Source organism: Oncorhynchus masou, chromosome 20 (genome assembly GCF_036934945.1).
Source record: "Oncorhynchus masou masou isolate Uvic2021 chromosome 20, UVic_Omas_1.1, whole genome shotgun sequence".
NCBI classification, from domain to species: domain Eukaryota; kingdom Metazoa; phylum Chordata; class Actinopteri; order Salmoniformes; family Salmonidae; genus Oncorhynchus; species Oncorhynchus masou.
In genome coordinates, this window is record NC_088231.1 from 2,793,051 (window position 1) to 2,819,179 (window position 26,129).

The 26,129-nt window shown below is 45.0% G+C and overlaps 1 protein-coding gene across 4 annotated transcripts in view; it reads right to left on the reverse strand.

Moving 5' to 3' along the window:
• LOC135506694 (catenin alpha-2) overlaps nucleotides 1-26,129 on the reverse strand; it is a 760,099-nt gene that overhangs the window by 89,074 nt on the left and 644,896 nt on the right. The window contains exon 1 of one of the 4 annotated variants that reach the window (XM_064926019.1): nucleotides 1,509-2,059. The exons of the other annotated variants lie outside the window; for them this stretch is intronic. The gene's annotated coding sequence lies outside the window, so the exon portion shown is untranslated. Of the gene's footprint in view, nucleotides 1-1,508; nucleotides 2,060-26,129 lie in introns of those variants that run through there. 4 annotated transcript variants of the gene reach the window in all.

Genomic DNA, 26,129 nt, shown 5'->3' on the forward strand with positions numbered 1-26,129 from the left:
CAAAACACTCATTGGAGCCACGAGACGGCGCTACATAAGAGCTGTGGAGAGGTAATGTACAGCATGGCCATTTTGGCTACAGTTCATCACTACTGGTGCACAGCTACATAGCCTATCCATAGACATACAGGTACTTTTGGGGAAACTGTCTCTCATGTTGGCTCCAAACGTCCCATGACAATGGCTGAATGTCGTATGACACCGCATTTTCCTATATAGTGCATTACTTTTTACCAGAGCCCTCGGGTGCCATTTTGGACTTAGCCAATACCTTTCTAACTATAGCTATTGACGCCAATATGGCGCCCCATGAAATTACACCTCTCTGTGTATGGTTCTGGTGCACACAACAGGCCTGTATACAGCATTGACTAACAGAGCCTACTGAAGGATATGTCTCGCTCAAGGGATTGACGCTAAGCTAACGCTAATGAGCTTGACCAACTATCTCCTCCACCTGTTTCCAAGCACAGTGGGGAAGCTATTTGTATAGCATGCAACGCATCTCCTGTCCGTTCGCGTAGTATTGAACATGCACGAGCACGCACGCACACGTGTAACAGTACAGCTTTGGACCGTCCCCTCGCCCATACCCGGGCGTGAACCAGGGACCTCTGTACACATCAACAACAGTCACCCACGAAGCATCGTTACCCATCACTCCACAAAAGCCTCGGCCCTTCCAGAGCAAGGGGAACCACTACCTCAAGGATTTCAGAGCAAGTGACGTCACCGATTGAAACGCTATTTAGCGCTGCACCACCGCTAACTAGCTAGCCGTTTCACTTCCGTTACACACGCACACACAGCATACGAGTGTATAGCCTTCTATTCCGCACAGACACCACTGCTTCCACAGACATCATACTAATACTTTTGCTGCTCTCTTTAGCTCGCCATGTCACGTGTTTACTGCAGAGTGTGGCTAGTTCACCCTGTCACCGGCGCTGAAAGTCAAGGACCAGCGGCCCCCTCCACTTCCTCCGTCCCGCGTCAACAACTCATAAAAGCCTACTATCCTTATACGACTTCACAACGTGATTTATTTACATTGGAAAGGTGGTAATACCTGAATGAAGTGAGAACAAAGAGGGGTCAGTGTAAAGGAGAATAATTCCCAGTATATTAAACTTTACTGAGCTCAACAAGGGACACGCTGGGGTAATTGAAAACAATATAAACAATTCATAAAGCTAGGCCAGACAGGAGCTGCTGCCTTTGGACCGAGCAGGGGAGAATGTGCTGTGTTTGTGTGTGTGACAGAGAGAGAGTGAGTGAGTGAGTGAGTGAGTGAGTGAGTGAGTGAGTGACAGAGAGAGAGAGAGAGAGAGAGTGAGTGAGTGAGTGTGTGTGTGTGCTCTCCACCGAGCGCAGTGGTCCAATTAGACTCCTGGATATTAGATTATCTTGTTCACACTGGCGTGAGTGACAAAACACAATGAAAGAAAAAGAGAGAAGAAGAGAGACCGGGAAAACAAAGGTCCCAGGGGTAGAGGGCAACTACCTACTTCCCACAATCCTCGGCTGCACTGGTCTGTTCTGCAGCTGATCAGCCCTCCAGTGGATCAGCTGGGTAGATAGATTTCTCCTTCCACACTGCTTAGAGGGTCTCCTTTGAACTCAGGGACTTAGATCCATGGAACACGGATCTGCTATATCTCGGAGGTAGGTGGTTAGCTCACCTCAAAACATCTTCAAAACCGATACTTTTCAGTCAAAGGAGTGCATTATCAAACCTCCTGTTACTAAAGAAGAACAGAAAGCGAGGAGCATTTCTTGTGGAGTATTGATTGTTTCTTTCCCTCCTCATCTCTACTCTCTCCTTCCTTCTCTCCTTCCCTCTCCCTCTATCCGAGCCAAGCAGTTGGTCTTGGCATGGAGATTACAATTATGAAAATGGACAGTGGGGTTGTTTCTTTCAATCTATCTATATCGTTCCACAGTCCCCCTCGCTCGCCCGGCCGGCACTCGACCCATTTAAAAGCCACTGTTTCAAGAGAAACGATGCATTTAAACCCGTTCACCGTAAAATAGCGGCTCGCTGATTGCTGTTGGGACATCAGTCGCTCTGGCCGTTTGACTAGAGTGTGAGGGATGAGGTGGCTATTTTTAGAGATATCTCTTCGGGATGATCCATCCGTATTCCCTCTTTCTCTCTCTCTCTCTTTCTCTTTCTTACAGAACTCTCTCATGTGGCAGTGGTGAAGCAAACCCACTTTCTATAGAGACAACGCTACATGCTATTGCCGTTGTAACAGTGATATGAGAATGCAACATCAAAATCGATGTCCTCATTGGATAATGTCAGCACTGATAATGTTTATCTCCATCGAACCCATTAGCCACTAGCCACTAGTAATCTCTCACACAGCCTGTGTGTGTGTGTGTGTGTGTGTGTCCTAGCCTGATTGCAGGCATCTCTACCCCGCTCTCTGTTTCTCCTCCTTCTCATATGTACATATGCAGAGCAAGAAACGCATTATTAGCGAGCCCAGATAATAGACAAGCGTCATGATGAACGCCAGCTGTTGTCAAGCGCTTAATGCCTTGACCTTTCCACTGTGAGGGAGAGAGAGAGAGGGAAAGAGAGAGTTTGAATTCCACATGACTTCATCTTTTTTTTAAAGCTTACAACTGCTATTTGGAAGTGTACAAGCTGTTTTCCTACAACCCAGAAGAAGAAACCCCCATTAGCATTGACATATTTCTCCACCCTGTTCTGTACACCTCTTGTACTCATGGCCATGGTACATTTCAGTTGCATAAAGAACAACAACAGCACAAGCTTGAACACTGAACATCTCTTGATAAAGTACACAGGGATACAATGCACCTCTTGGTCCAGTCTATCGACAGTGATGGTGTCTCAAGGAGCAATGGTGGTGGCGGCGCCAAAGCAAAACGTCGCACGCCCACGCCTGTCCTTTAGAGGTAACACTTTGCCGTTATTATCCACAGACGTAAACACAGTGCGAAGACAACGTGAAAGGCCAGCGTGTGTGTGTGGTGTGTGTGTTTGTCTGTGGTGTGTGTGTGTGTGTGGTTTGTGTGTGTGTGTGAGTGGGTGCTTGTTTATGTGTGGTTGATCTGAGTTACCCTTTGACAGCGGCGTCTTACGGACATGACAATTGGGACGATACACACAATAACGTCCACTTCTATGTGCCAATGAGAATAGACAACTCATACAACTTGGAGTGAGCTGCTGAGCTGCGTTGCATTACTGTACAGTCATGGCAAGGTCTTCCAGCTGGCAGTCATCAGAATCTCCTCTCATTTAAACCTCATATGACCTCGATTATCTTCAGTAAACAAACGCCTCGATGCCTCGTCTAACGTCTCAGTGTACTACGTGACAACAGCCAGTTTGACTAAATCCCAAATGGCACCCTGTTCCCTAGTGTTTTGACCAGAGCACTATGGGCTATAGTACACTGTATAGATAATAGGGTGCACTTTGGGACATACTATTTTCTATAGCTCGTTCTTCACTTATACGTTTACAAGGTGGAGTAGAAATGCCCACAGTGCCACTAAATGCCACCGGACACGATTCTCAGGACCAGCACCAAGGATGAATGCATCCCAAATGGCACCCTATTCCCTACATAGTGTACAACTTCTGTCCAGGGTCCATAGGGCCCTGGTCAAAATTAGTGCACTATGTAGGAAATAGTGTGCCATTTGGGACCCACCCCATGTCCAGCAGGCAAAGTCAAAGCAGCAATCAGTGTGAACCCCTCGGTGAGATTGCTTAATTTATCTAATTACTGCATTAAGCAAACACAGATAACTTCTGGCCCACGGGTCTCCAATTAATACGACAACTTGGAGCCAAACATTTTTATAGGTGCTGCTTTCCTTACTGCGCAATAATAAACTATAAAATTGGTGTAATTAAGGCGATGGGAAGTGGCGAGAAGTGGCAGACCTATTGCTCCTCAGGGAGGGTGAGCCGCCCGGACATGTCCACAGTAAATAAACACAGCCGATAAAATAAAATATCAAACCACCTTCAAAATATCCTTTCGGCTCTCGCATACGCATAGTTAGAAGTCATTTAGAAGCTAGAACCGTTGGCACTTTTTCTTGCTGTTGATTCAATTTCCAAAATGTATTGAATTGACAGCTGTGGGTTGACCTACTAGCCTATGAAGTTAGTGAAGTAGACAGTGGAGAGGATGTGGGCGGGATCTGGATGTATTCAAACATGCCTCAAAGTCTGCTAGTGTCATTAGTAGTCTGTTATGGGCAGCTTAGCTTCTCTTAGATTCACCCTCTAGGTAAAGGTCTGGGACCAGCTTCCCCTCCCCCAATACAAACCTTAACCATTGCTGGTGAAAATGCAAAACTGAACCAAGATCAACCACTAGGGGCAAATCACTCTAATCCCTTACGTTCACATTAGGGGAATTAAAAGTGTTAAAATCTAAAGGTTAAATGCTAGGCCTGATGGTGTTTAGGCGTCACCTGTTCCTATTCACTGTTTAACCTTTGACCCTGAATAGGACCTGACCCTAGCAGTCCAAGTGATGGTACAGCACACAAGTGACTCTTTTGGGGTTTCAAAAATGAATAAAGTTAGGATAAGAAGCAATAGCCTGTTGAACCAACGCGAGTTGAAGTTGAAGCAAAAGTTTAGATTTGCTTCTGTATAAGATAGAACTGGGAAATGTAGCTAGCATGTTGATGAAAATACAGGACTGTATACAGGAAGGTATACAGGTAGGTATACAGGAAGGTATACAGGAAGGTACACAGGTAGGTATACAGGTAGGTATACAGGAAAGTATACAGGAAGGTATACAGGTAGGTATACAGGATGGTATACAGGAAGGTATACAGGTAGGTATACAGGAAGGTATACAGGTAGGTATACAGGTAGGTATACAGGAAGGTATACAGGAAGGTATACAGGTAGGTATACAGGAAGGTATACAGGAAGGTATACAGGAAAGTATACAGGAAGGTATACAGGTAGGTATACAGGATGGTATACAGGAAGGTATACAGGTAGGTATACAGGAAGGTATACAGGTAGGTATACAGGAAGGTATGCAGGAAGGTATACAGGAAGGTATACAGGTAGGTATACAGGAAGGTATACAGGTAGGTATACAGGAAGGTATACAGGAAGGTATACAGGTAGGTATACAGGAAGGTATACAGGTAGGTATACAGGTAGGTATACAGGAAGGTATACAGGAAGGTATACAGGTAGGTATACAGGTAGGTATACAGGAAGGTATACAGGAAGGTATACAGGTAGGTATACAGGTAGGTATACAGGAAAGTATACAGGAAGGTATATAGGTAGGTATACAGGTAGGTATACAGGAAGGTATACAGGTAGGTATACAGGAAGGTATACATTTAGGTATACAGGAAGGTATGCAGGTAGGTATACAGGAAGGTATACAGGAAGGTATGCAGGAAGGTATACAGGAAGGTATACAGGAAGGTATACAGGAAGGTATACAGGTAGGTATACAGGAAGGTATACAGGAAGGTATACAGGAAGGTATACAGGAAGGTATACAGGAAGGTATACAGGAAGGTATACAGGAAGGTATACAGGAAGGTATACAGGTAGGTATACAGGTAGGTATACAGGAAGGTATACAGGTAGGTATACAGGAAGGTATACAGGTAGGTATACAGGTAGGTATACAGGAAGGTATACAGGAAGGTATACAGGAAGGTATACAGGTAGGTATACAGGAAGGTATACAGGAAGGTATACAGGTAGGTATACAGGAAGGTATACAGGTAGGTATACAGGAAGGTATACAGGAAGGTATACAGGTAGGTATACAGGAAGGTATACAGGAAGGTATACAGGTAGGTATACAGGAAGGTATACAGGAAGGTATGCAGGAAGGTATACAGGAAGGTATACAGGAACGTATACAGGTATGTATACAGGAAGGTCTATAGGAAGGTATACAGGAAGGTATACAGGAAGGTATACAGGTAGGTATACAGGAAGGTATACAGGTAGGTATACAGGAAGGTCTACAGGAAGGTATACAGGAAGGTATACAGGACATACAGTAGCGATTCAGTCTTAAGTTTTTCATGAATGAATATCAGGCAAATCTCCACAGGGTTATATCAATGACAGGGTTATACCAGTATGATGCAGAGGAGGCTGGTGGAAGGAGCTATAGGAGGACAGGCTCATTGTATGGCTGGAATGGAATTAATGGAATGGAGTCAAATGTGGTTTCCATATGTTCATGTGTTTGATACCGTTCCATAAATACCATTCCAGCCATCAAAATGAGCACGTCCTCCTAAAGCTCGTCCCAACGGCCTGCACTGGTATGATGCTAATAGCTTGGGGACTGCTCGTAGGAGCTTCATGAAATGGGTTTCCATGGCCGAGCAGCCGCACACAAGCCTAAGATCATCACGTGCAATGCCAAGCGTCGGCTGGAGGACTGTAAAAGCTTCACCATCTGGCAGTCTGACGGACGAATCTGGGTTTGGGCAACGCTACCTGCCCCAATGTAGACAGCCCTGACCTTAACAAACCACCATTGGGATGAATTGGAACGCCGACTGCAAGCCAGGCCTAATCACCCACCATCAGTGCCCGACCTCACTAATGCTCTTGTGGCTGACTGGAACCATACACAGACTGGAAGTCCCTGCAGCAATGTTCCAACATCTAGTGGAAAACCTTCCCAGAAGAATGGAGACTGTTGTAGCAGCAAAGGGGGGGGACCAACTCCATATGATTTTGGAATGAGACGTTCGGCGAGCAGGTGTCTGCATACTTTTGGTCATGTAGTGTATATATAGTATGCCAAAGAGTACCACGCATGCAGGGTAGCCTAGTGGTTAGAGCGTTGGACTAGTAACCGAAAGGTTGCAAGTTCAAACCCCCGAGCTGACAAGGTACAAATCTGTCGTTCTGCCCCAGAACAGACAGTTAACCCACTGTTCCTAGGCCGTCATTGAAAATAAGAATTTTTTCTTAACTGACTTGCCTAGTAAAATAAAAATATTGTACTGCATCCAACAGCTTTCAGTTCTGGTGTACAATTTTCAACATATTCCAAATCTATACTAAACCTGTGTATCAGCAGGAAAGAGAAAACGCGTCGCTTGACCGTGGTGCCTTTGCTCATACATTGCTCCAAGAAATCAAAGTTGTATGACTTGCCTGTTGGTTATACATAATTAATCTGTATCCATCTATGAGTTGTTCCTTCTCCCTCTTAGAAGGAAAAAAAAGACACGACAATAGCATTCATTCTAACTGGGGTGTACAATTTTACAGTTGCTCTCAGAGGGATGGTGGTTTTACGAAGGACACAATCCTGGAGCTCCATTAGTTTAGAGTTCCCTTCCACTGAGACATCAGAACGTCCCCACAATTCACAAGGTATGTCAGTTCCGCTCAGCTCCATACACAACATCCTCATAGCGCCTGTATAGTACCCACCATGCCGAGACATCTGAAGCTGTAAAAGACCATCAACCATGAACTCCCAGATCCCTACATTTGTTTTGGTTTCCGAAGCGACTTTGAGATTCCTGTTTGTAATGAAAAGTGCTGTATAAAATACATGTATTATTAATGTCAACTCTGCACACAACGTCCTGATAATGCACATAAGTCCCCGCAATGTCAGGACGACACACAACGTCCTCATAATGACTGTAATCTTCGGGGACCGAGACTCCGCATGACACCCACACTTTGGATTTTCATAAACTTATCATAGTTTCTCTCTACCCGATGCCAGGCTCTCTTAAGCTTTTGTTGTCCTGCAGAAGGAGGCTGAGGAGAAGAGAAGCCGGTGGGGCAGAACTGACGCAAATAAATGTGCCGTCTGCTACTAGCAGCTGCTGATAAAAGTGGGAGCGGAGAGAGAGCGGTGGGAAATGCAGGGGCCCGGCAAGGCAAAACAAATGGAGTGATTAGGGCACCGGTTGGCAACGGCGTGCAGGCAGGACACAGACAGCACCGTCTGCCATTACCCAAACACTGCAGCGGGGAAGCGCAGTCGCTTACAAACACGTGGGGCACACAGGCACGTGGGCAAAAGCAGTCACGCACACGTGCGCGTAGACACACGCACACACACACACACACACACACATTGCAGGCTGCACAATTGCATCCCAAGTGACACCACTGTACCTTCCCCAATCAGGCCAGCTTCTACAGTAGCTATAGAAGAGGGGCATGGATGATAGCTCACAATGAGGTGTCCTATAATGAGATGGGTAGCCAATGGCCAGTGAGACATGTCTAAAGGTTAAATAAAGGTTAAATACAGCCCAACACCGGGTTAGGAGATACATTTGATCATCTATATAATCTATACCCCTTATGAATCCTCCCTCTTCGGTCCTGGTTACATTACTAATAGCACACACTTCCAGCACACACACACACACACACACATGCACGCACACACACACACACACACACACACACACACACACACACACACACACACACACACACACACACACGCACACACACAGACCGACAGGCACGCCGGCATGCACAAACGTACACGCACACTCAATATTAATCTCCTAACCCGATTTTAGGCATTATCTAACCTTTATTTAACATGCCAAGGAGAGTGACGGCGTGCTGCATCAGATGGCCTCCACAATCACCCGACCTCAACCCAATAGAGATGGTTTGGGATGAGTTGGACCGCAGAGTGACAGAAAAGCAGCCAACAAGTGCTCAGCATATGTGGGAACTCCTTCAAGACTGTTAGAAAAGCATTCCTCATGAAGCTGGTTGAGATAATGCCAAGTGTGTGCAAAGCTGTCATCAAGGCAAATGATAGCTACTTTGAAGAATCTAAAATATATTTTGATTTGTTTACTACAGGATCGCATGTGTTATTTCATAGTTGTGATATCTTCACGATTATTCTTCAATGTGAGGACCCTTGAAAAACCCTTGAATGAGTGGGTGTGTAAACTTTGACTGGTACTATACATGCAGTCACACACGTCTGCACACAATCCCACAGGACACATGGTAATGTGTGTCATGCTGTCCAGTACTGACAAGAAATTAGACTATTCAGTCCAAGAATAAAGGCCCTAATCTCAATGAAACCAAAAACACCACTCTTCTAGCTCAGCGATATGGGACATGTGGACTCACGCAGTCAACAAACCTATGTAGTGTGAAGAGTATTGATTCTTAACATGGCCTTGCTATGAGAATGCTGTTGTAAAAAATATTGCTACCGACAATTACTGATTTTGAGTAGAATGTGGAGTCAATATCATTAGGCTAGTCTAGTGAGTTTATGGTATATATATATATATATAATATAATATAAAATATATATATATAATATAAAAACATATGATCCCTTTTTCAGGTCTTATTCAAAAGTGAACGTGCTAACAATTGCTATACACACCATAAAAGCCACCCTCGACTCAACTCACTCAAATGAATCCGGGTATTCAAGGTTGACTCTGCAAGGTCCTTACACCTGGCACCAATACCCTACACAAACCAATGAAAGTGTTACCTGTGCAGAAGCAGTTGTCGCCGAGGTTTTGTGGCTCATTGGCTGCGAACAACTATGTGGATTGATGGATTGAATGAGTTTCGGGTTTACTTTCCATGGTAACACAGTTATTTTGATATCTTCCCTCCTGCACACCAGATATACAACTTTATTCGACAGTGCAGGTTTATATCACCAGAGAATACACCAAGGCTGCCAGACAAATGAGGAGTGTGTATGTACTTGTGTGAATGTGTATGTGTGAGTGTGCATGTATTCATGTGTGCCATTGTGCATATCACTGTGTGTGTGATGGCATACACAATTGTGAATTGGGATATGTGTGGGGGCGGTCCCCTTTCCCAAACTGCCAAATCATCCTCGGTGGAAGGCTGAGTCACAACCCTCCCCCTCCTCCCCCACCTCCTCCCTACTCAGAGAGAGAGAGAGAGCAGAAGAAACAATGGGCAGATTAAATTCCATTGGTGTCCATGGAGACCGCAGGACATTCCACGTGTCGCACTGATAAGGGGGAGATTAATTGTATATAAAAGTGTGTCAAAATGGCGTTAACCCTAAAACCATTGAGCTGGGGTACCGCAAATCCCCCTCCGAATCCTTATCTGGGCTTAGAAACAGAACTGCCGAATGTGAGGCAAAAGAAGAGAGTGTGAGAGAGAGGGTTACGGCTATATCAACGCCAGTCAAAGCATAATCAAACTGTGTTCGAAACAAGAGCTTGGATATAAAAAGCCACAGGCTTTCAGATATGTACCAAGTCTCAAGGGGTGTTAGAAGAGCGCAAGAAAGAAAGTGTGAGAGAGAGAGAGAGAGAGAGAGAGAGTCCTTGACAAAGTACAGGCTCAGTGAGCACAGCCTTGCCATTGAGAAGGGTCGACACAGGAAAACTGCAGAGGAAAGGCTGTGCAACCACTGCAACACAGCAGAACCTGAGACAGAGATGCATTTCCTGGCAAAATGTAAAAAAATATAGAAGAATTAGAGAGTGTAATTTCCCCAAATTTGAAACTCTTATTCCACGGTGATCTAAAAGGTTAACTCCACTGTCTGTGCTCTCATACTCCCTGAAGATGCCAATATTACTGTTTTTTCCCCTCTTGAGCCACCGTAGCAACATCGCAAGAAACACTTCCTCAAAATAGTCCGAATTAAACCAAGAAATGTGTCATTAATTTTGACATTTTTGCCAAGGAAGTCTTAATAGCACAATTTGACATCTCGCTAAGATATTTGGTGCAGTATTTCTCAAGTGAACATTTTTGCATGAAAACTAGTCGCCTCTTGTTGAACGACAACAAGTAGTTCATGTTCCCACTCATACTAGGAGTGGTACTGTTAACCAATCACTGACGAAGGGGTCGTAGACTTCAGCTAACGAAATTTGAATTACCTTAACAAAAAAATTCACAAAATGTCTTCCCAATATATGGCGAACTGTTTCGACTGGGAAACATACGGTAAGCCTAAAGAATCCCCCGAGGCAGGGTCGTGGTTCTCACTCTCTTTATCTCTCCCCCCATGTCTCTCTCCGTAAAACCTGTGATTAGAGGAAATGCATGCCCTGTATCTCCCTCATCCTCTACTGTCTGTTTCCAATGATCAGAGAGCAAGCAGACTTCTATGAATAAATATGCTACCCTGTGTGCTGTGCGTGCGAGCCGACCGACATATGTGTGCGGTTGAGAGAATGCCAACCGTGCGCGTGTGTGATTGCACGCATACCTACACGTGTGTGTATCCGTGTCCTCGTACGTGGGTCTTTCTGCAAATAAAGGGGCCAATGTGGTTTGATATACATTTAAATATTATTTTCTGTCAGCTTCAAGTGTGTAGTTAAAGGACTTACGTGTCTTCAAAAATGTCAGTGAAACATGGACACTGCATGTTTCTTTGTCATGCTTAATAGCCAAGTCAGTTTGTGATTTAGTTAACTTCTCTATCATTTTTTTTTTTTTTTATTTCACCGTTATTTCACCAGGTAGGCAAGTTGAGAACAAGTTCTCATTTACAATTGCGACCTGGCCAAGATAAAGCAAAGCAGTTCGACACATACAACGACACAGAGTTACACATGGAGTAAAACAAACACACAGTCAATAGTACAGTAGAAACAAGTCTATATACGATGTGAGCAAATGAGGTGAGATAAGGGAGGTAAAGGCAAAAAGGCCATGGTGGCAAAGTAAATACAATATATCAAGTAAAACAATGGAATGGTAGATTTGCAATGGAAGAATGTGCAAAGTAGAAATAAAAATAATGGGGTAAATAAATAAATACAGTAGGGAAAGACGTAGTTGTTTGGGCTAAAATATAGGTGGGCTATGTACAGGTGCAGTAATCTGTGAGCTGCTCTGACAGCTGGTGCTTAAAGCTAGTGAGGGAGATAAGTGTTTCCAGTTTCAGAGATTTTTGTAGTTCGTTCCAGTCATTGGCAGCAGAGAACTGGAAGGAGAGGCGGCCAAAGAAAGAATTGGTTTTGGGGGTGACCAGAGAGATATACCTGCTGGAGCGCGTGCTACAGGTGGGTGATGCTATGGTGACCAGCGAGCTGAGATAAAGGGGGACTTTACCTAGCAGGATCTTGTAGATGACATGGAGCCAGTGGGTTTGGCGACGAGTATGAAGTGAGGGCCAGCCAACGAGAGCGTACAGGTCGCAATGGTGGGTAGTATATGGGGCTTTGGTGACAAAACGGATGGCACTGTGATAGACTGCAGCCAATTTGTTGAGTAGGGTATTGGAGGCTATTTTGTAAATGACATCGCCGAAGTCGAGGATTGGTAGGATGGTCAGTTTTACAAGGGTATGTTTGGCAGCATGAGTGAAGGATGCTTTGTTGTGAAAGAGGAAGCCAATTCTAGGTTTAACTTTGGATTGGAGATGTTTGATGTGGGTCTGCAAGGAGAGTTTACAGTCTAACCAGACACCTAGGTATTTGTAGTTGTCCACGTATTCTAAGTCAGAGCCGTCCAGAGTAGTGATGTTGGACAGGCAGGCAGGTGCAGCGATCGGTTGAAAAGCATGCATTTAGTTTTACTTGAATTTAAGAGCAATTGGAGGCCACGGAAGGCATTGAGACATGCCTGGAGGGTTGTTAACACAGTGTCCAAAGAAAGGCCAGAAGTATACAGAATGGTGTCGTCTGCGTAGAGGTGGACCAGAGACTCGCCAGCAGCAAGAGCGACATTTGATGTATACAGAGAAGAGAGTCGGTCCAAGAATTGAACCCTGTGGCACCCCCATAGAGACTGCCAGAGGTCCGGACAGCAGACCCTCCGATTTGACACACTGAACTCTATCAGAGTAGTAGTTGGTGAACCAGGCGAGGCAATCATTTGAGAAACCAAGGCTGCCGATGAGGATTTGGTGATTGACAGAGTCGAAAGCCTTGGCCAGATCAATAAATACGGCTGCACAGTAATGTTTCTTATCGATGGTGGTTAAGATATCGTTTAGGACCTTGAGCGTGGCTGAAGTGCACCCATGACCAGCTCTGAAACCAGATTGCATAGCAGAGAAGGTATGGTGAGATTTGAAATGGTCGGTAATCTGTTTGTTGACTTGGCTTTCGAAGACCTTAGAAAGGCAGGGTAGGATAGATATAGGTCTGTAGCAGTTTGGGTCAAGAGTGTCTCCCCCTTTGAAGAGGGGGATGACCGCAGCTGCTTTCCAATAATTGGGAATCTCAGACGACACGAAAGAGAGGTTGAACAGGCTAGTAATAGGGGTGGCAACAATTTCGGCAGATCATTTTAGAAAGAAAGGGTCCACATTGTGTAGCCCGGCTGATTTGTAGGGGTCCAGATTTTGCAGCTCTTTCAGAACATCAGCTGACTGGATTTGGGAAAAGGAGAAGGGGCGGGAGGGGTGGGACCCCTCCCCTCATGATAAGTATTTCATGATTGAGAGTTGAGGACAAATTGACACTTCTCTGCTAGTCTTTAAAAAAAAACATTTGTGTGTTGAAGAATTAAATAGCTGTTAACATTTTTTGACAGTGCCACAGTCAGTGAGTGAGTGAGTGAGTGAGTGAGTGACTGACTGACTGACTGAGCTACCATCAGTAGTGTAAAGTACTTCAGTAAAAATACTTTAAAGTACTACTTAAGTAGTTTTGGGGGGTATCTGTACTTTACTTTACTATTTATAGTTTTGACAACTTCTACTTCACTACATTCCTAAAGAAAATAATGTACTTTATACTCCATACATTTTCCCTGACACCCAAAAGTACTCGATTCATTTTGAATGCTTAGCAGGACAGGAAAATGGTCCAATTCACACTTATCAAGAGAACGTCCCAGGTCAACCATATTGCCTCTGATCTGGCGGACTCATAGCACACATGCTTTGTTTGTAAATAATGAACGAGAGCATCCTGTCGGGCTGTATCATCGCCTGGTACAGCAACTGCACCGCAGGGCTCTCCAGAGGGTGGTGCGGTCTAGCCAACGAATCAGCAGGGGCACACTGCCTGCCCTTCAGGACACCTACACAAACCGATGTCACAGGAAGGCCAAAAAGATCCTCAAGGACATCAACCACCCAAGCCACGGCCTGTTCACACCGCTACCACCCAGAAGGCGAGGTCAGTAGAGGTGCATCAAAGCTGGAACCGAGAGACTAAAAAACAGTTTTTATCTCAAGGCCATCAGACTGTTAAATAGCAATCACTAGCCACCAACAGGTTAGTCAACACTGCACCTTAGGGGCTGCTGGCTTCAAGGGTTTGTCTTTATGTTTCCTATTATCTACATCAAAACTATGAAATTACACATATGGAATCATGTAGGAAGCAAAAAAGTGTTGAAAAATATATAAATATATTTTATATTTGAGATTCTTTAAATAGCCACCCTTTGCCTTGATGACAGCTTTGCAAACTCTTGGCATTCTCTCAACTAGCTTCATGAGGTAGTCACCTGGAATGCATTTCAATTAGGTGTGCCTTTTAAAAGTTAACGTGGAATTTGTTTCATTCTTAATGTGTTTGAGCCAATCAGTTGTGTTGTGACAAGCTAAGGAAGTAAACAGAAGATAGCCCTATTTGGTAAAAGACCAAGTCCATATTATGGCAAGAACAGCTCAAACAAGAAAATAGAAACGATAGTCCATCATTACTTTAAGACATGAAGGTCAGACAATACAGAAAATTAAAGTTTCTTCAAGTGCAGTCACAAAAAACATCAAGCGCTATGATGAAACTAGCTCTCATGAGGACCGCCACAGGAATGGTAGACCCAGAGTTACCAGAGACCCAGAGTTACCAGCCTCCGAAATTGCAGCCCAAATAAATGCTTCAATGAGTTAAAGTAACAGACACATCTCAATATCAAATGTTCAGAGGAGACTGTGTGTATCAGGCCTTCATGATTGAATTGCTGAAAAGAAACCACTACTAAAGGACACCCATAAGAAGAAGAGACTTGCTTGGACCAAGAAACACGATCAATGCACATTAGTCCGGTGGAAATTTTGCCTTTGGTCTGGAGTCCAACTTGGAGATGTTTGGTTCCAACAGCTGTGCCTTTGTGAGATGCGGTCTGGGTAAACGGATGATCTCCGCATGTGCATTTCCCACCGTGAAGCATGGAGGAGGTGGTGTTATGGTGTGTGGGTGCTTTTCTGGTGACGCTGCCTGTGATTTATTTAGAATTCAAGGCACACTTAACCAGCATGGCTACTACAGCATTCTGCAGCGATACGCCATCCCATTTGGTTTGGGCTTAGTGGGACTATCATTTGTTTTTCAACAGGACAATGACCCTCCAGGCTGTTTAAGGGCTATTTAACCAAGAAGAAGAGTGATGGAGTGCTGCATCAGATGACCTGGCCTCCACAAACCCCCGACCTCAACCAAATTGAGATAGTTTAGAATGAGATGGACCACAGAGTGAAGGAAAAGCAGCCAACAAGTGCTCAGCATATGAGGGAACTCCTTCAAGACTGTTGGAAAAGCATTCCAGGTGACGCTGGTTGAGAGAAGGCTGATAGGTTTGGATTCCTGAGCTTTAACTATTGTTAATCATTAGTTAAATTATTAATCATTAGTTATAATAGAGGCATGAGGTGTGCCATAAGTAAGCTTAGGAGGGGCTAAGATTTGCAGCACTAATAAGGGGAAGAACCGTTTTAATCCCATATCACTTAGCTCCCTGCCTAGCAATAATGATGCAATGTTTAGCGATAAGGAGGAGACTCCACCCAGTGTGGGGTATGTATACTACCAAGGGTGGAACTATGACTTTGTCTAATGCAGCTGCATTGACCCTCTGGGCAGAATAAACTTGGTTTGAGCTTTCATGGTGTCCGTTGAAAATTAGAACCTATTAATGCCAAGAGTGTGCAAAGCTGTCATCAAGGCAAAGGGTGGCTATTTGAAGAATCTCAAATATAAATATATAATCTATTTTGATTTGCTTTACACATTTTTGGTTACTACATGATTCCATATGTGTTATTTCATAGTGTTGATGTCTTCACTGTTAATAGTAAAAAATAAAGACAAACCCTGGAATGTGTTCTAAAATGCTTGACCGGTAGTATATACATAGCCATGGAATCACTGGTCACATTAATAATGGAACACTAGTCACTTTAATAATGGAACACTAGTCTGTATTCTATTCTACTGTATTTTAGTCAATGCCACAGCGACATTGCTCGTCCTAATATTAATATATTTCTTAATTCCTTTATTTTACTTCAGATTTGTGTATTTTGTTGTGAATTGTAGAATTTTACTGGGTGACTTTCAACTTTTACTTGAGTCATTTTCTATTAAAGTATCTTTACTTTTACTCAAGTATGAGGTTTGGGTACTTTTTCCACCACTGGCTACCATAATGGCCATGGCCTGTCCAGAAACAACCCCTAGCTCCTACCCTCCAGAGTCTAGACACTTATGAAGATCGGAGAGGGATTGATGGGTGGTAACGTGGTGAGAGCTCCACCTTACCCTCCGATAGGCTTGGTGGAATATGTGAGGTATTTCTTACACCTGTCCAATCCTCTCAGATCTCCACAAGTGTCTATGGGTTAGGGATTCGCTAGGGGTTGTTTCTGGACAGAACCCCACAATCCTTTGGGTTTGCAGTGGACCTTCAACACGACACTTGAGGCATTGATTGGATTATTCATTCCATTGCTCAACAGATTTGCGCAGGTGTAAGCTGGACACACACACTGCACCCTCAGGCTGCTCCATCAGTTCTGGTAACTGGGGACCTTGTCTACTATTTACTGACTAACTCTACCTATGGGCATATATCTAGACAAGCAATAGATACGGTTGTTTTAGCCATCATTGAATAAGATTGTCAATTGTTAGCTACGGTTGAAGTCAGAAATTTACGAACACTGAGGTTGGAGTCATTAAAACTCGTTTTTCAAACACTCCAATTTCTTGCTAACAAACTATAGTTTTGGGCAAGTCAGTTAGGACATGTACTTTGTGCATGACACAAGTCAATTTTCCAACAATTATTTATTTTCATTTATAATTCACGGTATCACAATTCCAGTGAGTCAGACGTTTAAATACACTAAGTTGACTGTGCATTTAAACAGCTTGGAAAATTACAGAAAAGAATGTCATGGCTTTAGAAGTTTCTGATAGGCTAATTGGCATAATTTGAGTCAATTGGAGGTGTACATGTGGATGCATTTCAAGGCCTACCTTCAAACTCAATGCCTCTTCGCTTGACATCATGGGAAAATCAAAAGAAATCAGCCAAGACCTCAGAAAAAATTGTAGACCTCCACAAGTCTTGTTCATCCTTGGGAGCAATGTACCACGTTCATCTGTAAGGCCACTCAGCAAGGAAGAAGCCACTGCTCCAAAACCGCCATAAAAAAGCCAGACGTCCTCTGTCTGATGAAACAAAAATAGAACTGTTTGGCCATAATGACCATCGTTATGTTTGGAGGAAAAAGGGGGAGGCTTGCAAGCCAAAGAACAACATCCCAACCGTGAAGCGCGGGGGTGGCAGCATCATGTTGTCATGTTGTGGGGGTGCTTTGCTGCAGGAGGGACTGGTGCACTTCACAAAATAGATGGCATCGTGAGGCAGGAACATTTTTGGATATATTGAAGCAACATCTACAGACATCAGTCAGGAAGTTAATGCTTGGTCGCAAATGGGTCTTCCAAATGGACAATGACCCCAAGCATACTTACAAAGTTGTGGCAAAATGGCTTAAGGACAACAAAGTCATGGTATTGGAGTGGCCATCACAAAGCCCTGATCTCAATCCTATAGAAAATGTATGGGCAGAACTGAAAAAGCATGTGCGAGCAAGGAGGCCTATAAACCTGACTCAGTTATACTAGTTCTGGCAGGAGGAATGGGCCAAAATTAACCCAACTTATTGTGGGAACCTTGTGGAAGGCTACCCGAAATGTTTGACCCAAGTTAAACAATTTAAAGGCAATGCTACCAAATACTAATTGAGTGTATGTAACCTTCTGACCCTCTGGGAATGTGATGAAATAAATAAAAGCTGAAATAAATCATTCTCTCTACTATTTTTTCTGACATTTCACATTCTTAAAATAAAGTGGTGATCCTAACTGACCTAAGACAGGGAATTTTTACTGGGATTAAATGTCATGAATTGTGAAAAACTGAGTTTAAATGTATTTGGCTAAGGTATCTGTAAACTTCTGACTTCAACTGTCGGTAGCTACAATATATCAGTCCGCAAACCATTTACAGCAACAGCAGATTAACTGATTTTGATACTGTGGCATGTATGGGCAGCTATTAATCGATTCATTAACAGACCATAGATTCATAGAATAGAGTTAGAAGGGTGAACTCCTACTTTGAAAAGGACAGGAAGTGTCGGCTGTGGGCTTAACTATTAACAGGTATTCCACATTTAACACCACCGACATGCGATAATCTAATTATCAAGTAGTTTATTTGTTTTATAAACAAAAATAAGAAAACAATTTTTATTTTATTTTATTTAGTCCATTTTCATGTTTCCGACTGCTCCATTTTAACTCGGAAATCAAACAATCAAACAAATGTACACAGACCGTCATTTTACCTCAGGAACATTGACTTAATGTTTTCTACGATGTAGGCTAATTATCTTGACAGCTGTAACAACAGTTCTGTCAATCCTTCTGTAACAACAGTTCTGTCAACAGTTCTGTCAAACATTAATTCACACACTTTGGCTGTTGGTCAATCATGTGCGGTAACACACAAGCTCTTTATCACTAGACTTTCAATCAGAAAATCCTTTCCTGAATCAGCAGACATGAACTGCACATGGGGTGGAAGGTAGCCTAGTGGCTAGAGCGTTGGACTAGTAACCGAAAGGTTGCTGGATCAAATCCCCGAGCTGACAAGCTAAACATCTGTCATTCTGCCCCTTAACAAGGTAGTTAACCCACTGTTCCTAGCCTGTCATGGAAAGTAAGAATGTTTTCTTAAATGACTTGCCAGCATAAATAAAACTATTATTAATAATTATTGAAGAACGCCATTAATGAAAAAAGTATCAATTTTACTTTTATTAATGATGTTAAAGTTACTCTTTCTGTTAGAAGCATTCCATTTTGCAATCACACATTATTTGGGATATGTGAGCAATCCAAACTGTTTCATAGGGAGCTATGAAATGTTACGAGGTTACTCACTTCTGACATCTACATGCAAAGAAAATGTCTAACAGCAACATTCAGGAATTTTACAGGATCACGTTCAATGTGTAAATCAATTGTTCAACGCTTAACATACAGTGTGTTTTAAAAACAAATGACAGTTTCATAAATGTAAGGAAAGATAGGTCATATTTTATGTCAGAAGATTTTTGGCAAATCTATGAAGACTCCAAACATGATTCAACTCGTGAATTATATTGAATGTATCTATGTTCCCCCTTTATGTCTTAATGTGTTCACAAACAGTTGTCCACTACAAGAAATGCTCACAGTTACCCTAGTTTGTAGAAAGACCCGTGTGTGTGTGTGTGTCCTTACGTGTGGGTGAAACAGAGATAATGGCCATCCTGCTGCAGGCATTCAAGGACGTTGAGTCTAAAGCAAATATGGTAATTGATGTTGTTGCCATTGTGCGCTTAAGTAAACAACACCATGTCCCTGTATCTCATCTCAACCGATACGTCATCATGGCCATGCTACCTAGCAACAAGCGAGTGCGAGAGCCTATTTTAGCTTCAGCTGCTGCTGTACAGTCGCCTCTATGCAGGGGACACCATTTTTTAAAACCTTGAACCTGCTAAAATGCTCGCTTTCTCAAACAGCACAAGTGGTGGGCTTGAATAGCATTATCCAAGCTACACCAACCCTCCTACCTACCGTCTGCAATACACAATGCCTACGTGACGAGCACAGTCATCATGGTGTGTGTGTGTGTGTGTGTGTGTGTGTGTGTGTGTGTGTGTGTGTGTGTGTGTGTGTGTGCATGCACATTGTGAACAGGAGACCCAATAACCCTGTGTATTGTGATTACCATCCAGTCCCAAAGTTACTTATAGTAGCCAACGATTTTGTTTGGCATGAAAATCAACGAACATGGAAAGGAATTAGCTAAAGCACAAACAGACTGAACAATGAGGCTAGAATACAATATCTGTCTGCTCTCAGTATGTTAGGATTCATTCCAAATGGCTCCCTATTCACTATGTAGTGCACTACTTTTGACTAGGGCTCATTCAAAGTCGTGCATTATATAGGTAATAGGGTGCCATTTGAGACATCAGTAGTGTCTGTTTTCTTGCCATCCAATAAACCCTGGACTCAAAAACAGTAAAGCGAGAGCTACCAGACATAGGTTCACTGGCTGTTAGGGAAAGTGGATATGTGATATGACATAGACACCGGCTGGAATGCGGTTTTAACCAATCAGCATTCAGGATAAGACCCACCCGTTGTATAACACATAAACACATGACCTAGAGCCTCTGCTCGGGGACCCCCTGCAGTTCCATGTCTTTGATCTACTCGATAGCACATCTGATATATCTTGTAAAGTAATCATCAAGTACTTGGTAGCCTAGCAGTTAAGAGTGTTGGGCCAGTAACTGAGAGGTCGCAGGTTCAAATTCCCGAACTGACTAGGTGAAAAGAAGTGCCCTTGAGCAAGACACTTGACCTTAATTGCTCTGGATAAGAGCGTCTGCTAAATGACTAAAATGTAATTAGGTTAATCAGGCGAGCTAGTTCAGGGCTAAAACAAAATTGTGAAATGTCTGGGGGTCCCTGAGGAGAGGTTTGAAAACCACTAGTCTAACACAGATAGTATATACACTGCTCAAAAAATAAAGGGAACACTTAAACAACACAATGTAACTCCAAGTCAATCACACTTATGTGAAATTAAACTGTCCACTTAGAAAGCAACACTGATTGACAATAAATTTCACATGCTGTTGTGCAAATGGAATAGACAACAGGTGGGAATTAGCAAGACACCCCCAATAAAAGAGTGCTTCTGCAGGTGGTGACCACAGACCACTTCTTAGTTCCTATGCTTCCTGGCAGATGTTTTGGTCACTTTTGAATGCTGGCGGTGCTTTCACTCTAGTGGTAGCATGAGATGGAGTCTAGGTAGTGCAGCTCATCCAGGATGGCACATCAATGCAAGCCGTGGCAAGAAGGTTTGCTGTGTCTGTCAGCGTAGTGTCCAGAGCATGTAGGCGCTACCAGGAGACAGGTCAGTACATCAGGAGACGTGGAGGAGGCCGTAGGAGGGCAACAACCCAGCAGCAGGACCGCTACCTCCGCCTTTGTGCATGGAGGAGCAGGAGGAGCACTGCCAGAGCCCTGCAAAATGGCCTCCAGCAGGCCACAAATGTGCATGTGTCTGCTCAAACAGTCAGAAACAGACTCCATGAGGGTGGTATGAGGGCCCGACGTCCACAGGTGGAGGTAGCTTAGAGTGTGTAGACTTAGTGTGATTATCTTAATTTACCGAGGTTAGCTAGCCAGCTATTTGTCGTCCTTAACGTAGGAGTCACTGCTAGCTAGCTAGCCAACAGCTAGCCAACGTCTTCCGAATTGAACTTCAACAACCCGGTCAACATTCCGCCTCGCTCCACAGGTAGTATCACATTTTCATTTCACTTCATTACAGTACAACGGTTTGATTTGTTTGATCGTAGCTAGCTAGCTACTTAGCCGTCTTTGTATCTAAGACAATTGTGTAGTCTGGAGCGATTTTCTAGGTTAGCTAGCCAGCTATTGTCGTTCTTTTAACGTAACGTTACGTAATCAACACTGCTAGCTAGCCAGCTAGCCCCGAATAGCAGCACTGTAGAAACTATTACACTCACGGAACGACTTGATTAGTGTAGTGTCAACAACGTAGCCACTGCCAGCTAGCCTACTCCAGCAGTACTGTATCATTTCAATCATTTTAGTCAATAAGATTCTTGCTACGTAATATTCTGAACATTCGATAAGTGTAGTCCACTTGTCATTCCAATCTCCTTTGCATTAGCGTAGCCTCTTCTGTAGCCTGTCAACTATGTGTCTATCTATCCCTGTTCTCTCCTCTCTGCACAGACCATACAAACGCTCCACACCGCGTGGCCGCGGCCACCCTAATCTGGTGGTCCCAGCGCGCACGACCCACGTGGAGTTCCAGGTCTCCGGTAGCCTCTGGAACTGCCGATCTGCGGCCAACAAGGCAGAGTTCATCTCAGCCTATGCCTCCCTCCAGTCCTCGACTTCTTGGCACTGACGGAAACATGGATCACCACAGACAACACTGCTACTCCTACTGCTCTCTCTTCGTCCGCCCACGTGTTCTCGCACACCCCGAGAGCTTCTGGTCAGCGGGGTGGTGGCACCGGGATCCTCATCTCTCCCAAGTGGTCATTCTCTCTTTCTCCCCTTACCCATCTGTCTATCGCCTCCTTTGAATTCCATGCTGTCACAGTTACCAGCCCTTTCAAGCTTAACATCCTTATCATTTATCGCCCTCCAGGTTCCTCGGAGAGTTCATCAATGAGCTTGATGCCTTGATAAGCTCCTTTCCTGAGGACGGCTCACCTCTCACAGTCCTGGGCGACTTTAACCTCCCCACGTCTACCTTTGACTCATTCCTCTCTGCCTCCTTCTTTCCACTCCTCTCCTCTTTTGACCTCACCCTCTCACCTTCCCCCTACTCACAAGGCAGGCAATACGCTCGACCTCATCTTTACTAGATGCTGTTCTTCCACTAACCTCATTGCAACTCCCCTCCAAGTCTCCGACCACTACCTTGTATCCTTTTCCCTCTCGCTCTCATCCAACACTTCCCACACTGCCCCTACTCGGATGGTATCGCGCCGTCCCAACCTTCGCTCTCTCTCCCCCGCTACTCTCTCCTCTTCCATCCTATCATCTCTTCCCTCTGCTCATACCTTCTCCAACCTATCTCCTGATTCTGCCTCCTCAACCCCCTCTCTCTTCCCTTTCTGCATCCTTTGACTCTCTATGTCCCCTATACTCCAGGCCGGCTCGGTCCTCCCCTCCCGCTCCGTGGCTCGACAACTCACTGCGAGCTCACAGAACAGTGCTCCGGGCAGCCGAGCGGAAATGGAGGAAAACTCGCCTCCCTGCGGACCTGGCATCCTTTCACTCCCTCCTCTCTACATTTTCCTCCTCTGTCTCTGCTGCTAAAGCCACTTTCTTCCACTCTAAATTCCAAGCATCTGCCTCTAACCCTAGGAAGCTCTTTGCCACCTTCTCCTCCCTCCTGAATCCTCCTCCCCCCCCCCCTCCTCCCGCTCTGCAGATGACTTCGTCAACCCGACATCCGATCCTCGTTTGCTAAGTCAAACGACACCGCTGGTTCTGCTCACACTGCCCTACCCTGTGCTCTGACCTCTTTCTCCCTCTCTCTCCAGATGAAATCTCGCTTCTTGTGACGGCCGGCCGCCCAACAACCTGCCCGCTTGACCCTATCCCCTCCTCTCTTCTCCAGACCATTTCCGGAGACCTTCTCCCTTACCTCACCTCGCTCATCAACTCATCCCTGACCGCTGGCTACGTCCCTTCCGTCTTCAAGAGAGCGAGAGTTGCACCCCTTCTGAAAAAACCTACACTCGATCCCTCCGATGTCAACAACTACAGACCAGTATCCCTTCTTTCTTTTCCCTCCAAAACTCTTGAACGTGCCGTCCTTGGCCAGCTCTCCCGCTATTCTCTCAGAATGACCTTCTTGATCCAAATCAGTCAGGTTTCAAGACTAGTCATTCAACTGAGACTGCTCTTCTCTGTATCACGGAGGCGCTCCGCACTGCTAAAGCTAACTCTCTCTCCTCTGCTCTCATCCTTCTAGACCTATCGGCTGCCTTCGACACTGTGAACCATCAGATCCTCCTCTCCACCCTCTCCGAGTTGGGCATCTCCGGCGCGGCCCACGCTTGGATTGCGTCCTACCTGACAGGTCGCTCCTACCAGGTGGCGTGGCGAGAATCTGTCTCCTCGCCACGCGCTCTCACCACTGGTGTCCCCCAGGGCTCTGTTCTAGGCCCTCTCCTATTCTCGCTATACACCAAGTCACTTGGCTCTGTCATAACCTCACATGGTCTCTCCTATCATTGCTATGCAGACGACACACAATTAATCTTCTCCTTTCCCCCTTCTGATGACCAGGTGGCGAATCGCATCTCTGCATGTCTGGCAGACATATCAGTGTGGATGACGGATCACCACCTCAAGCTGAACCTCGGCAAGACGGAGCTGCTCTTCCTCCCGGGGAAGGACTGCCCGTTCCATGATCTCGCCATCACGGTTGACAACTCCATTGTTTCCTCCTCCCAGAGCGCTAAGAACCTTGGCGTGATCCTGGACAACACCCTATCGTTCTCAACTAACATCAAGGCGGTGGCACGTTCCTGTAGGTTCATGCTCTACAACATCCGCAGAGTACGCCCCTGCCTCACACAGGAAGCGGCGCAGGTCCTAATCCAGGCACTTGTCATCTCCCGTCTGGATTACTGCAACTCGCTGTTGGCTGGGCTCCCTGCCTGTGCCATCAAACCCCTACAACTCATCCAGAACGCCGCAGCCCGTCTGGTGTTCAACCTTCCCAAGTTCTCTCACGTCACCCCGCTCCTCCGCTCTCTCCACTGGCTTCCAGTTGAAGCTCGCATCCGCTACAAGACCATGGTGCTTGCCTACGGAGCTGTGAGGGGAACGGCACCGCAGTACCTCCAGGCTCTGATCAGGCCCTACACCCAAACAAGGGCACTGCGTTCATCCACCTCTGGCCTGCTCGCCTCCCTACCACTGAGGAAGTACAGTTGCTCAGCCCAGTCAAAACTGTTCGCTGCTCTGGCCCCCAATGGTGGAACAAACTCCCTCACGACGCCAGGACAGCGGAGTCAATCACCACCTTCCGGAGACACCTGAAACCCCACCTCTTCAAGAAATACCTAGGATAGGATAAGTAATCCTTCTCACCCCCCCTCCTCCCCCTTAATGATTTAGATGCACTATTGTAAAGTGGCTGTTCCACTGGATGTCAGAAGGTGAATTCACCAATTTGTAAGTCGCTCTGGATAAGAGCGTCTGCTAAATGACTTAAATGTAAATGTAAATGTTGTGCTTACATCCCAACACCGTGCAGGATGTTTGGCATTTGCCAGAGATCACCAAGAATGACAAATTCAACACTGGTGACCTGTGCTCTTCACAGATGAAAGCAGGTTCACACTGAGCACGTGACAGACGTGACAGAGTCTGGAGACGCCGTGGAGAACGTTCTACTGCCTGCAACATCCTCCAGTATGACTGGTTTGGCGGTGGGTCAGTCATGGTGGCATTTCTTTGGGGGGCCACACAGCCCTCCATGTGCTCGCCAGAGGTAGCCTGACTGCCATTAGGTACTGCGATGAGATCCTCAGACCCCTTGTGAGACCATATGCTGGTGTGGTTGGCCCTGGGTTCCTCCTAATGCAAGACAATGCTAGACCTCATGTGGCTGGAGTGTGTCAGCAGTTCCTGCAAGAGGAAGGCATTGATGCTATGGACTGGCCCGCCCGTTCCCCAGACCTGAATCCAATTGAGCACATCTGGGACATCATGTCTCGCTCCATCCACCAACGCCACATTGCACCACAAACTGTCCAGGAGTTGGCGGATGCTTTAGTCCAGGTCTGGGAGGAGATCCCTCAGGAGACCATCTGCCACCTCATCAGGAGAATGCCCAGGCGTTATAGGGAGGTCATACAGGCACGTGGAGGCCACACACACTACTGAGCCTCATTTTGGCTTGTTTTAAGGACATTACATCAAAGTTGGATCAGCCTGTAGTGTGATTTTCCACTTTAATTTTGAGTGTGACTCCAAATCCAGACCTCCATGGGTTGATAAATTTGATTTCCATTGATAATTATAAAGAAAAAAGTATTTCCTAAGAATATTTCATTCATTCAGATCTAGGATGTGTTATTTTAGTGTTCCCTTTATTTTTTTTGAGCAGTGGATGATAAAAGCTATAAACAGATACACACATGAGTTGACAGTACACTCTTCAGGCATGTTTACCGGCCTTGAAAACACAGCTTCATCCATGGCGACATGTGTGCTATTTTGCATTCTGTTTGGGGTAAAACAGCTGTACC